Below are 11,059 nucleotides of genomic sequence, written 5' to 3' on the forward strand. Positions count from 1 at the left end.
AGAATTTATATGCACTGGAGCATGTGCATGTAGTTCAAATTTGAATTATGCACATAAATGCATTGAAAACTCACTTAATGCATAAAAATGTCCAAAGAACCCTGAATAATTCCAATTCTTTTATGATCACTGCAGATAAAAGGTCTAGCAATTCAAACACCGTCCATGGACGCTGTGACCCCATTATGTAATTCAAATCAAGATGAAAAATCAAGTAGATCCCACACGGTTTATTATAACCGACCGTGTGAGATGCAGCACAAAATATCTTTGGACCGTGTCTGATGACACTTTGCGCGCCAGTTTTTTGGCTGAAGCGATTCCAAATTTTCGGCTTCTGTGGAAATATCTACCTCCCCGCCCCCTCCCCCTTACCAAAAGCCACATTTCCCCTCTTTCCGCCTTCCTTTCCATGTTGAAACCTTCACTCCATCCTTGCAGCACCGCCGCCTCCTCGCTGGCGACCCTCCTTCATGCTCTTCGGCCTCGCCTATCCAAGCAGGTAATCCGCACCCGACCCCCATCCTCCTCCTCCTTCCACATCCCACATGCCCCTACCGCCGGCGTGAGCGCGACACCTTCCACCCAAATCACCGACCCCTCCACCAAATTGGCGCCGGCCTAAGCCATGGTGCACGCAGTATCGCCAGGACCTCAAGGAGCATTTGGCAGCAGAGAAGCAAATCGCGGCCGCACGAGCGGATGAGGTCGCTATAGTTGCCATTCATGCCGACCCTCAGATTTTGAAGGAGCACCTTGCCATTTGCTAGCTACGATGGTTAAGCATGCTCGATTTACCCGTTGTGTGTGCTGCTCCTGCCTTTCCTTCACAAATTTTAGTGAATTGTGCTATCTAATTTTACCATGCAATCTGTTGCTCTAGTGTATATGTTCTATATGTCGTGCAGTGTGGTGCTCATTTATGAACTGTTTTGTTAATTAGTTGTCGTCTATAGTTAAATGTTTGGTTCATTTCTGCAAATGTGATGTTCAATTCTTCAGGATGCAATTTTGTATTGTCTTCCATGTGAGAAATAAATTGAATTTATATTTACAAAATTGTGGGTGCATTCTATTATTGTATACCATGTGAGGAATAAATTGAATTTGGTTGTAGTAAATACATGAGAAACAAATACAATTGCTACAATTGGTTGTAGTTAACTGTCTGATCTTCTATTAGGAGTATGTTATATTGTACAATGTGGTGCTCAGTTAATGTTTGGTTCACTTGTTGTGGTGTTTAGTTAACTGCTTGGTTCAATTTTGCAATGCGATGTCCAATTGTCGTGGGTAGAATTTTGTATTGTTGTGCATGTGAGGAATAAATCGAATTTGGCTACACTTAATACATGAGAAACATATACCAGTGCTATATTTCCTAGTTCTTAATCATGCTTGGTTTGGATAAATGGGTTTTCCATGTGGCTTCAATTAATCTGATGAATCTGCAATGTGATTATTTTTCATCAACATATTTTACTGATAGCTGGCGAACCCTTACTTAACCTAATGACTAACTACCTTATATGTGTTGCAGGGAAACAATGGGAAGCACTGAGGTTTACAATCGAGGTTAGCACATGCATGGTCCGTTGTCTAATAGCACATTATTGTGCAATTGCAGGAACCATTCTAATATTTTGGTTTTTAACAATTTGGTCTTGCACATGTAGGTCCCACTGTCAGAGGTTTTGACCCACTGTTCGACCCTTTTTGCATATGGGGAAATGAGTTGTCCATGAATGTCAATCAAATCAAGAAACTCGGAAAGATTGTTAGGATAAAGAAATTAGCGACAAAAAACAACAAGATCTTTGTCTACACAATGAAGAAGACATCAGTTCACTACAAGATGGTACTAACTATTATACCTTGCCTTTTTTTATTCCTTTGCCCCATTTCCAATATAGAGAATATATTTATGCACATCCTTGTTTTCAGGCCTTTCCAAAGCAGTTCACTGATGATTATCTCTCAAACCACCTATATGGTCAGGAGGCGAGGAAGGTATTCATACAACACCCACAGTTCAATATTGAAGTGTTCCTGAAGAGGACGAAGGATGGATAGTCAATCATCCACAGGCACTGGCCTAAATTTACAAAGACCTCCAACATCAATGAAGGCTCAATATTCGCCTTCTCCTTCAGCAGTTTCTATCTATGTATCATATGATGCTAATTTCGAAAGGTTATAGATGTTGCATATGAAACTTGGTCCTGGTGTAGTTGTGTAATGGGGTAGCTGAGTGCTGAAGCTATATGATGTTGTACTCTGATGTATTTCAATTATGAAAATGAAATATATTGTGTGCTTAATATGAACTGCCAATTAGATTAATAAATGGATTATGAATAATTAGATAATTAGCCTACTAATTGGGTTTTGCTATTGTAAACGGTTGTTGAAAAAATACCGTGAGCAATGACCTCAGGTAACGCACACAGTTTCTAGGAATAAACCGTGTTGGATGAATGAACAATCACACACGACTTTCTCTTGAAAACTGTTTGTGTTAGGCCACCATGCGCAAATGTTTACCACATGAAAACTATGTGTGATGGACAACCTTTGCCACATAGTTTCTTGCATGGACCGTGTGTGATATATTCAATAATGCAAGCAATTTAATGGGAAAAATTGTGTGTGATGTACTTGTGAATGGAAATGTTTTCCTTGGAGCGACTATGTGGGATGTACATACGAATGGAAACGTTTAGCGGGGACTGACTGTTTGGGATGTACTTGTGACCGCAAATAAGTTCTCCATATAATTGTATTTTTTTAGCTCTACTGTACGTATTTCCATATTTGAGCGCTCGTCGGTCGCACACGACCTCATTTTGCCGAACGTGTGTGCCAGGAGGGCATATCCCCGATGGTTTCTGGGCCGTGTGGGAAGTACCCCCTATCGCCCACACTCACTTGGCGACGGTTCCAAATGCCGTCACGGAAAGGGGTTAAAAACCGTTTGTTTAGGAACTCCCTTACTAGTGAGAATCTGTCGGCCCCAACCTGGACCAAGTTGTTAGTTGCCTGCGATGCTTTCCGTGCCTGAAGAAGCTGTATATCGAGGTGATGTTCCTTTCCTGTTAAATGTTAGCCATAAGGGAGTTCAATTTTTTGCACCTTTTCCCAAGTTCACAATGACAATGTACTATGATTTCTGAAGGAATTTTGGAGGATTTTAGGACATACACCCCCACCCCATATTGGTTGCTTCATTCATATAGTTACAAATCATCCATAAGCATTTCTCCTTTGGATTCATCTGTACTAGTTTTCTTAGGGAATTTTTCATCCAATCCAATCTCTTGTGAAGAAGGCTACATGTTTCTAGATTATAATCAAATGCCCATGTTAATCATGTCAGATCGAAGATGGCACATTGGTGCATTTCACAAATCCTGCAAACCAAAAGGGCGTGTAGCAGTGTTCAAAACTACATGTAGGCACTAAGACGTTCTCTTCTTTTGCAGATAATAATAGGCCCGGATGTGGATAATATTTATAACGACAATCACATCGAATGCCTGGATCTGCATCTCTTAAATATTACTTTGAACTCGTAATGAGGGACCTTACCGGAGATTACACTCGCCAGGTTCTTTCTTGCCAGAGCAAAGGTGCTGAGGGTACTGAGGTTGAACACACATTTAATTAGGAAAGATGAATGGTATGATTACCAGAGCCGGCAGGTACTGCGGAATGGAAGAGCCTCCAAAAATGCTAAACTTCGTATTGGAAGAGCATATGCCGGAGATATTGGAAGTCACTGTATGAAACCCAAACATGACTTGTCAGCGGATGATCCCTTTGCAGAAATGATGATGCTTGCAATGTTTGAATTTGGGCGTTGTAATCTTCGAATTTGAGCCTTGTAATATATATGGAATTTGTTATATTGAACCGTTTCTGTTCTCTTGTCTCAACACAAATAGTTCATTCGAGTGAATCGCATGTCGTATATCGCACACACCTTGATCTGGTTGACCATTTCTTTTGTGTTGCCTAATCACAAACAGTTCATCTGAGTGAACTGCATGCCATACATCGCACCCACCTTGATCTTGCTGACCGTTTCTTTTGTGTTACCTAATCACAAACAGTTCATCCGAGTGAACCGTATGCTATACATCGCACACACCTTCATCTGGCTGCCCATTTCTTTTGCTCTTCCTCATCCTAAATGATTGATTGGACTGAACCGTATGCCTTGCATCGCACACACAACTAAAATTTGAACCGTGTTTGATGCATCCTCCATCGCAAACGTTTTGCATCTTTTTGATGGTTTTTTAGACCATTGTTTGTGATTATTGCATCGGACACAGTTTCATCGAAGGGTCTCTGATCGTAGTGTTGCGTTAGCAACATCCTGTAGTAGTGAAATACTTGCAAACCGGCCAAAGAGAGGGGTTGTCAATCCCTCACGGGTAAAAAGATAGGTAAAATTGTAGTAGATTGGATAAATAGATATCGCGGGAATGCAAGATAAAATAAATAAATAAAAATTGCAGCAAGGTATTTTTGTATTTTTGGATTAATATATCTGAAAATAAAAGCAAATAAAAACATATCGCAAAGGCAAATATAATAAAGAAGAGACCCCGGGGCCATAGATTTCACTAGTGGCTTCTCTCGAGAAAAATAGCATACGGTGGATAAACAAATTACTATTGGGCAATTGATAGAATTTCAAATAATCATGACGATATCCAGGCAATGATCATTATATAGGCATCACATCCAAGATTAGTAGACCGACTCCTGTGTGCATCTACTACTATTATTCCACACATCGACCGCTATCCAGCATGCATCTAGTGTATTAAGTTCATGGAGAAACGGAGTAATGTAATAAGAACGATGACATGATGTAGACAAGATCTATTTATGTAGAAATAGACCACATCTTGTTATCCTTAATGGCAATGATACATACATGTCGTTTCCCCTTCTATCACTGGGATCAAGCACCATAAGATCGAACCCATCACAAAGCACCTCTTCCCATGGCAAGAAAAATCGATCTAGTCGGCCTAACTAAACCAAATATTAGAAGAAGAAATACGAGGCTATAAGCAATCATGCATATAAGAGATCAAAGAACTCAAATAACTTTCATGGATAAAAACATAGATCTGATCATAAACTCAAAGTTCATCAGATCCCAACAAACACACCACAAAAAGAGTTACATCAAATAGATCTCCAAGAGACCATTGTATTGAGAATCAAAAGAGAGAGAGAGAGAGAGAGAGAGAGAGGAAGCCATCTAGCTACTAACTACGGACCCGTAGGTCTACAATGAACTACTCATGCATCATCGGAGAGGCACCAATGAGGATGATGAACCCCTCCATGATGGTGTCTAGATTGGATCTGTGGTTTCTGGAACTTCCTGTGGCCGGAATTGATTTTCGTCGACTCCCCTAGGGTTTCTGGAATATTTGGGTATTTATAGAGCAAGGAGGCGGTGCGGGAGGCCACCGAGGTGGGCATAACGCACCTGGGCGCGCCTGGGGGCCCCAACGCGTCCTGGTGGGTTGTGCCCCCCTCCGGGCACCCCCCAGGTGCTTCTCTGGCCCATCTAGTGTCTTCTGGTAGAAAACAATCCACAAAACCTTTCGATGCATTTGGACTCTGTTTGATATTGATTTCCTGCGATGTAAAAAAAAGCAGAAAACAGCAACTGGCACTTGGCACTATGCTAATAGGTTAGTCCCAAAAAATGATATAAAATGATTGTAAAACATCCAAGAATGATAATATAACAGCAAGGAACAATCAAAAATTATAGATACATTGGAGACGTATCAGCATCCCCAAGCTTAATTCCTGCTCGTCCTTGATTAGGTAAATGATAAAAACAGAATATTTGATGTGGAATCCCGCCTAACATGTTTATCACATATTCTTTCTTTTATAGCATGGGAAATTGGACTTTTATATGCGTCAAAGCAAGAGTCTAGTTTTGACATGAGGACTTTAATACTCAAGCATATCAACAAACAACTACGTCTTTCAAAATATCTACGCTAAAGCAAGTTATCCCTAGCCCATTATGCCCAATCATTGATCTATTCACGAAACACACTCGCATATTAGCTACACCCAATGCTCAAGTACGATCATAGTGCCCCTTAGTTGGTGCTTTATAAGAGAAGATGGAGACTCAAGTAAAAAATAAACGTTGCATAAAGTAAATAGAAAGGCCCTTCGCGGAGGGAAGTAGGGATTTGTAGAGGTGCCAGAGCTCAAAGCAAGAAAGATAGGGATAAAACATTTTGGGTGGCATGATTTTCCTATCAACGAAAATGATCGTGTAGTTCCCAATACTTTCCATGATAGATATATCATAGGCGGTTCCCAAACAAAAAATAAAGTGTATTCCTTTTTCCTCCATATACTTTCACTTTCCATGGCTAACCGTATCCACGGGTGCCTTCCATACCAACACTTTCCAAGGAATTTATTATTTGACAACATAAAGTAAATTCTTTTTTCATTTCGGGACTAGGCATCCCTAATACCTTTGTCGTACTCTCGTGCAATGACAAGTGAATAAACACTCATCTTGAGAATAACACATCTACCATGGAAATATATCAGCCACCCCCTACCGTTTCATGAGCGGTACGAGCACACAAAAGAGAAATTTATTTTGAAAATTAGAGATGGCACACACAAATTTGCTTAGAACGACAAAAGATACCGCATATAGATAGGTATAGTGGACTCATGTAGCAAAAACTGGTTTAAAGGATTTTGGATGCACAAGTAGTGATCATACTTAGTGCAAATAGAGCCTAGCAAAAATTTGAGAAGCATCCAACCAAGAAACGAAAAATCTCATAAGCGAGCACTAAGCATAACTAACACCGAATAATGCACCACAAGTAGGATGTAATTTCATTGCATAACTATTGACTTTCGTGCTTGCATAGGGAATCACAAACCTTAACACCAATATTCTTACTAAAGCATAATTATACATCAACATGACTGACATATCACTATCATCATATCTCAAAACTATTACAAAGAAATCAAGTTTATTTTGTCCAATGATCTTCATCAAAGTTTTTATTATATCCCTCTTGAATATCTATCACTATGGGACTAATTTCATATATTGCTTTTAATAAGCTCAAACAAATATAAGTGAAGAACATGAGCATCATATTTCTTTCTCTCAAAATAAGTTAAGTGAAGCAAGAGAGAATTTATTAAAAAAATACTAACTCTCAAATAAATCTAAGTGAAGCATGAGAGCATTTCTTCAAAAATACTAAAGCACACCGTGCTAAAAAAACATATAAGTGAAGCACTAGAGCAATTCCATAGCTCAAAAATATTTAAGTGAAGCATAGAGAGCAATTCTAACAGGTCATAGCATAATTTTGGCTCTCTTAAATAGGTGTGTCCAGCAAGGATTCATGACTAAAAATAGAAACAAAAACAAGAAAAGACTCATATCATACAAGACGCTCCAAGCAAAACTCATAATATATGACGAATAAAAATATAGTTTCAAGTAAAATACCGATGATTGTTAGAAGAAAGAGAGGATTCCACTCGGGGGCATCCCCAAGATTAGTTGCTTGATACTTCTTGAATATTATCTTGGGATGCCATGGGAATCCCCAAGCTTAGGCTCTTCTTAGTCCTTATTCCTTCATCCATCGTAATATCACCCAAAACTTGAAAACTTCAATCACATAAAACTCAACAAAACCTTCGTGAGATCCATTAGTATAAGAAAGCAAATCACTACTATAAGTACTATTCCAAACCCATTCATATTTATCTTTGCATTATATATACTATATTCCAACTTTTAAATGGCAAAAACTCTTCAAAGTAAACCATAGAATCATCAAAACAAGCAGATAACACAAAGAAAACAAAATCTGTCAAAAACAGAACAGTCTGTAGAAATCTAGATATTTCAAATACTTATGTAACTCCAAAAATTCTGAAAAATTAGGACGACGTGAGAAATTTGTATATTAATCTTCTACAAAAAGAATCAATATTTTATCGTGCTTCTGTTAAAAATGAAAATTATTTTCCTTGGTGCAAAAGTTTATGTTTTTCAGCAAGATCAAATCAACTATCACCCAACATGATCCCAAAGGCCTTCCTTGGCACAAACACTAATTAAAACACAAAAAACACAATCATAACATTAGCATAATTGTGCAAACACTCAATAATAGAAAGAAAAATACAAAAATAAATTTTATTCATTGGGTTGCCTCCCAACAAGCACTATCGTTTTACGCCCCTAGCTAGGCATAATGTGAAGGATGTAAGTATTGTCTTTAGTCTTTGCGACTTTAGTAAGGGCTTTTTCAAATCCGGGAGGCGCTTTGCGCTTCCCTATATTTTCCAGAAAATAAACCATCTTGAGATCTAAGATATCCAACCGTTTATTGCAAAGGGTAATCAAAGTATTCAAGCGATAGATACTACCATTAAGATGTTTGAGAAGTTCATTATATTTTTGCAATTCAACCATATTTTTGTGAAAATCACCAAGTTTTTCCAAAATTTGAACTCCTTCTGGGTGAAAGAAATCCCCTTCTTTTGAGGTGGAACCACCAGAATTCCTTCTAAGATTTCATAGGCAACATTAGCATCAAGCTCGATAAAATTCCCTTTAGCGGCAAAATCTAAGAGTTGTCTATGATGCAAAGCCAATCCTATGTAAAAATTACGAAGGAAAATCTTTATGTCCTCCTTTAGGTTGAAAACCCGATAGGATTCCATTAACCTAGACCAAGCATCTTTCAAAATTTCTCCTTGTCATTGCTTGAAGTATAAAATTCAAATCTAGTGACAAAGGAGGAGTAGTCATGCTAGCCAATATGACTAGAAAGCAAGAACACGGATAGATCCGGCAAGAAAACGGTGAACGAAAAAGAGGGCGACTAAAACGACAATTTTTTGTGAAGTGGGGGAGAGGAAAATGAGAGGCAAATGGCAAATAATGTAAATTGCAAGGAGATGAGATTTGTGATTAGGAACCTGGTAGATGTTGATGATGTCTCCCCGGCAACGGCACCAGAAATTGGCAAGCTGACGGGAGACGTGAATCCTTCCCGACAACGGCGGCAGAAATTCCTTTTGATGCAGCTTGAACTACGTCGGTATTTCCCCAAAGAGGAAGGGATGAGACCAAGGTTATCGAACCAGTAGGAGAACCATGCAACACCATGTAAACAGCTCCTGCACACAAAGAACAAATACTTGCAACTCGAAGTAAGAGAGGGTTGTCAATCCCTCACGGGTAAAAATATAGGTAAAATTGTAGTAGATTGGATAAATAGATCTAGCAGGAACACGAGATTAAATAAATAAATAAAAATTGCAGCAAGGTATTTTTTGTATTTTTGGATTAATAGATCTAAAAAAAATTAAATAAAAATATATCGTGAAGGCAAATATAATAAAGAAGACACCCAGGGGCCGTAGATTTCACTAGTGGCTTTTCTTGAGAAAAATAGCATACAGTGGGTAAACAAAATACTATTGGGCAATTGATAGAACTTCAAATAATCATGACGATATCTAGGCAATGATCATTATATAGGCATCACGTCCAAGATTAGTAGACCGACTCCTGCGTGCAGCTACTACTATTACTCCACACATCGACCGCTATCCAGCATGCATCTAGTGTATTAAGTTCATGGAGAAACGGAGTAATGCAATAAGAACGATGACATGATGTAGACAAGATCTATTTATGTAGAAATAGACCCCATCTTGTTATCCTTAATGGCAACGATACATACGTGTCGTTTCCCCTTTTGTCACTAGGACCAAGCACCGTAAGATCGAACCCATCACAAAGCACCTCTTCCCATGGAAAGAAAAATCGATCTGGTCGGCCTAACTAAACCAAAGATTCGAAGAAGAAATACGAGGCTATAAGTAATCAGGCATATAAGAGATCAAAGAACTCAAATAACTTTCATGGATAAAAACATACATCTGATCATAAACTCAAAGTTCATCAGATCCCAACAAACACACCGCAAAAAGAGTTACATCAAATAGATCTCCAAGAGACCATTGTATTGAGAATCAAAATAGAGAGAGAGAGATAGGAAGCCATCTAGCTGTAAAACAGCATGGAACAATAAAAAATATAGATACGTTGAGACGTATCAGACGTCCAGTATCTGTGTAGCATAAGTGACGCACAATGGCCATTTTTGCACTATGACTATAAATATCCTCTTCCCACCCCATGGGGGAGCGGTCCAACAGAGTGCAAAGATTCCAAGAACACCTTTCTCTCTCACTCTCTCTTGCTTTCACCAAATCCTAGATCCCAAGGGCATTTGTGAGGATTCTTGAGTGTTGTTCCAATCCAAAGATAGATCATCTCTCTCTTCTCCTCTCAACCAAAGGAATTCGTGATTTGAGCAAGTTTTGAGTGGTTCCCTTGATCTTTTTACTCTTGGAAGTTGGAGACTCCTAGGTGGTAGGAGTCATTCAGAGAGGAATCGACCATTGTGGTTATCCCTGGAAAGTTTTTGAGGGTTTGGATACCACCTAAAGGTCTACCACTAGTGGTTGCGAATCGCCTTCATGGTGATATCTCAAAGAGAGAATAGGGTGAGCCTTCGTGGTAACACCCACCTCTCTAAACGGTGACATAGCTTCCCTCCAAGGAAGTGAACATCAACATACATCCTTGTCTCTCGGAGTTGCGGTTATTTCTAACCCTAACTCCCTACTTGTGGTTACTTTTCTCTTAGTCTTTACTTATACCATATTGTGCTTGCTTGCTCACATACTTGTGTTACTTGCTTACCTTGCTTAGCTCTTAGCATCTTACTTGCAATTGGTACGCTCATTTTCATATTCTGCATTATTGCCTAAAATTGCTAAGTAACAATTAAAATTTGTAATTGTACCTATTCACCCCCTCTAGGTCCATCTCGATCCTTTTAGTAGGCTCGCTGGTCAGTGAGGAGTTGGATGAGATTCATCATGTAATCGAGTTAGTTTTGTTAGGGCTTGATCCCTAGTATCC

The sequence above is a fragment of the Triticum aestivum genome, chromosome 1A, assembly GCF_018294505.1.
Source record: "Triticum aestivum cultivar Chinese Spring chromosome 1A, IWGSC CS RefSeq v2.1, whole genome shotgun sequence".
Lineage (NCBI taxonomy): Eukaryota > Viridiplantae > Streptophyta > Magnoliopsida > Poales > Poaceae > Triticum > Triticum aestivum.